The following is a 3,803-nucleotide window of genomic DNA, read 5'->3' on the forward strand; positions in this document are numbered from 1 at the left end:
TCTTTTTTTTTTTATATTTTATTTTTTAGCTGTAGTTGGACACAATATCTTTAATTAATTAATTTTTATGTGGTGCTGAGGGTTGAACCCAGGGCCTCACCTGTGCTAGGTGAACACTCTATGGCTGAGCCACAAACCCAGCCCCCTAAGCTGTCTTTTTTTCTAAAAACAATTTTAATCTTACAAAAAAGTTGCAAAAGTAGTATAGAGTCCTTATGTACACTTACCCAGCTTCCTTTAAGTTGACATTTTATATAATCACAGTACATTTATGAAAACTAACAAACTGTCACTGATATAATACCATTTAAACTGCACAGTCTATTTGGATTTCTTCAATTTTTCCACCACTGTCCTTTTTCTGTTCCAGAATCTAATTCAGGCTACCACTTTATTTTTGTTTGCCATTTCTTAGTCTGCTCTAATTTGTGATGATTTCTTACAGTCTTTGTATATTTTAAATAGTACTGATTGGCTATTTTGTTTTCTCTTTATTAGACTGGAGTTATGGATTTTGGGGGAGATACCACAGAGGCAAGTATCCTTATCACATTATATCAGGGAGTAAATGGTATCCACCTGACTTATCAATGGTGATGTTAACCTTGATCAGTTGGTTAAAGTAGTTTTTCTGCTATAAACTTGCTATTCTTTCTTTTCCATATTCTCTTACTACAGGCAAGAGTGGGCATATCTATCTATATACATACTCAAAAATTTTCTCAAGAAAGACTTGTCCTTTTCCCTCATTGATTCATTTATTCAATTCTCAGTCTAGCACAAGGAAAGGACATTGGAACCCAATGGCATTAAAGATGACCAGCACGGTGGAACCTGAGTGATATTAGAAACTGAGACAAGAGTCTATGTGGGTAAAATAAGAGGCACTCTCTGTGGCAGACTTTTCTGCCACAAAGTTCTTAGTTTCAGTTTCCTCCTAGCTTGAAGCCTCTAGGTAGCCTGAGCATCTCTTCTGTCCCATGCTTCATGACTCTGTCCCTCCAGGACATAACACCATCCAACTACAATTATGGGTTACTTAGTGCAAATTCTTCAGAGAAAGCAAGTCATTTTCTCAGCTTCAACTACAGATTCATTCTTTCTGGGCCAGTTGTCAACTTGAGTCCAATTACTGTGACCAGAAGTAGAATGGAATTACTTTGTGAAACGTATGATGGCCTTATCCCCACCTTGTCAGAACTCTAAGATGGTGTCATTCTAAAGAGGAGCACGGTGGGTCAGCACATTAGAATGTCCTGTTGTACAGAGTGTTTGCTTCAGTTCTTCCTGGGATAACAAAGTAACATCGAGATTATGTTTATTTCAAAGTCCACATATGGATTCTACTGCTCAGTACACTCTTCAGTATCTTCTTCATTCTCTAAAATTTTGGAGTATTACCTATAATTTTGTTAAGTAGATAAAGTAGAGCTGAAGTAGTTGTTATAGTTTGAATGTGAGGTGTCCCCCATTGTCTCATGTATGAGACAATGTAAGAAGGCTCAGAGGAGAGATGATTGGGTTGTGGGAGTCTTAACCCAATCAGTGAATTAATCCCCAGATGGGATTACCTGAGTGGTAACTGAAGGCAGATGGGGTATGGAGGGAGGAGATGGGCATTGGGGGCATGGCTTTGGGTATATATTTTATCTGGAAAGTGGGGATCTCTCTCTCTCTCTCTCTCTCTCTCTCTCTCTCTCTCTCCCCCCCCCCGCCCCCCCTTCTTCCTGATCATCATGTGAGCTGCTTCTCCACTACCACACTCTTTTTGCCATGATGTTCTGCCTCATCTCAAGCCCCAAGGAATGGAGCCTGCTATCTGTAGATTAAAACTTCTGAAACTGTGAGTCTCCAAATAAACTTTTCCTCTTCTAAAATTGTTCTTGTCAGATCCTTTAGTCACAGCAGTGAAAAAGCTGACTAAAACACTAGTTGAATGAAGCATTGGTAGGGGGCGTATCATGTCAACCTCTCCGCCTCACTACCCACTCTGCAGAGGCTGCCAAGATCTCCTCCATGGGTGGACCAGGTAAATGGTTTACGTCTCTTCAACTTGGTTTCCAAGTTGAAGAATGAACAGTTGGAGATTTCACACATCATCTTCCTCTACAAGAATCACTCAGAGCCCCTGCCCTAAGAATATCATAAAGATGAATATAGTAGCAGGAAACAGAAGGCACATCCAAACTGGGTAGTTGAGATCCATTTACTTACCAAGTCTATAGAGATGTGAGCAGATGTGAGCAGTTCAGGAAAAGTAAGCATTTCAGGCTAGCCCTTCTGCTAGCAATAGCAGGGAGAACTTGAATCAAAAAAAAAGACAAAAGAAAGGACTGGTTCCTGGAACTTGGAAAGGGTGGCTGAATGGCCAGAGCCACCTGATGGTATCCATGGCCTTCAGTAGCTAGAGGTAGAACCTAGAGAGCTGAGGAGAGGGAGGTGGGGAGCCAACACTCCTATCTCACTCTCATCCTTTCCTCTGATCTTCTGCCAGTGGCTTTCATTGACTGAATCCAGGCAGAAGCCAGAGGGCTGGCTTGCTCTTGACTCAGTCCAGAGAGAGCAGCCCCCCAGAGCAGGCAGCACGGGGAAGGGTGGTTGGTGGGACACATAGCAGAGTCCGGCACAAGTGTGACTAAGGCTGCCTCATCACCCACTTTCCTGACTTGGGCCACCATGCTCTTTTCACCTTATCACACTGCCACCTTCTTATTTTCTACTACTCCAAGCTGCCTTTTCCATATTCAGATGAAGGGGAGCTCAGTTTGCACACCGTGAGGGTCCCATTCTGGCTTGCACTTTACACAACACTACACAAGAGAAATACCTGAATCCTTTCTGCTTTTCTTGGGTTACCTTCCAGTTCTGGAAGCCTGAAGTCTATTTTGCTTCCCTTTCATCCTGATCCCTGGTGGCCCTGCTTCTAGATAGAGAGCTTTGCCAAGCAATTCCTCCTAATGAGCACAGGAAAGTCCTCCAAAGATATATATTTGGTGCAATGGAAAAAGAAGCCTCAAATTGCTTTCAGAGGGAGGTTTGCATTCTTCCTGGAAAGAGTTTTCTTCTCTGAGGCTGCTATTGCCATGGTCAATTGAAAACTAGGAAGCCGCTTTCAGAAATTCTCTCCTATGCTTTGGAATGTAATTGAAAACAACTGTTCTGCTTCTACTGAAATATGTGGGGAGTTGGAACCAGCCTTGGCAACTAATCAAGGAGCGGGTAGAGAGAAATAGTTTTGGTAAGGGGAAGGGAAGACAGTAGTTGGGCCAAGGCAAGGGAAAAACAAGGTTTATAGGTTAGAAGAAAGGAAAATAAGTTGAGGTTTCCATTGAAAATAAATTTCCATCTGAAATGCCTTGATGACAAAATAGGCTGTGGACTAGAAAAGCTGGGGGTGACTTTTTAAAATAACAACATAAGCATTAAAAATGACATTTTTAGATAAAATTATATTTTTCCTGGGGATTTATTTATTTATTTATTTGCTTTTGATACTAGACATGAGTGTGAACTGATGTAAAGCCCTTTCTGCTGGGTAATTTGGCCTCTGGGCAGCAAGCCCACCCTGGCATCTGAAGGGCATATCCTCCTTTTCTGGTCTCCCATAAGACTCCACAGTACCAATCAATCCCCAAACATTCCTGTTCTCGAGGAACTTATAAGAGGCCTATAATAGCTAGCACTCACAACAGTGACAGGCATTTAGTACTTAATAAATACTTTATGGGTGTTAACTCATTTCTTGATCACAAACACTCTGTGAAGTAGATGCTGCTCAGTAGTACCTCAGTTTTCTCTTCTGT

Source organism: Callospermophilus lateralis, chromosome 5 (genome assembly GCF_048772815.1).
Source record: "Callospermophilus lateralis isolate mCalLat2 chromosome 5, mCalLat2.hap1, whole genome shotgun sequence".
In the NCBI taxonomy this organism is placed as follows: Eukaryota; Metazoa; Chordata; class Mammalia; order Rodentia; family Sciuridae; genus Callospermophilus; species Callospermophilus lateralis.